Source organism: Octopus bimaculoides, chromosome 7 (assembly GCF_001194135.2).
Source record: "Octopus bimaculoides isolate UCB-OBI-ISO-001 chromosome 7, ASM119413v2, whole genome shotgun sequence".
NCBI classification, from domain to species: domain Eukaryota; kingdom Metazoa; phylum Mollusca; class Cephalopoda; order Octopoda; family Octopodidae; genus Octopus; species Octopus bimaculoides.
The window spans coordinates 86,679,789-86,680,428 of NC_068987.1; positions in this window are offsets into that span (position 1 = coordinate 86,679,789).

A 640-nucleotide genomic window follows, 5' to 3' on the forward strand; every position below is an offset into this window, starting at 1 on the left:
ATATATATACTTGGAAATGGATACGTGGCGTTCAATCATATAATAATATAAATAATATATAAATATATATGCATACATACACATACATATGTACATCCATACATTTCTATATACATGCATATATGGGCGCAGGACAACATGAAATATAAAACAACATGAAATACGAAAAACGAAAAGGAACTTTTTTTGCGAACAACTTTCACCCTCCACAAAATACCAAATGTTATTTAATTTGCTTCGCTGGAGCAGCTGTTATGACGAAAAAGTATTCTGTTGTGAAATGCTCGAAATACGAAGTAGAAAAACAGCCAACAACTAATACAGGGTTGTTTTTTAATGGTACTTGTTTTGCTTTACATTTGTTTCTTTCCTTGTTCCGTCCCAAAGTTCGTATTCCATTGTTTCGTCTTTCGTATTTTGTGTTGTTTCCTATTTCATGTTGTTTACGTTCCGCGGTGTCCTGTGCCCATATATGCATGTATATACAAATATATGTATGTACATATGTATGTGTATGTATTTGTATATGTATGTATATGAAACCTTGACGGCTCTGCAAATCTTTCAGTGCTTTCACTCATTTCGCTGGCTTCCATATTGATGTATATATATATATATATATATATATATATATATATAT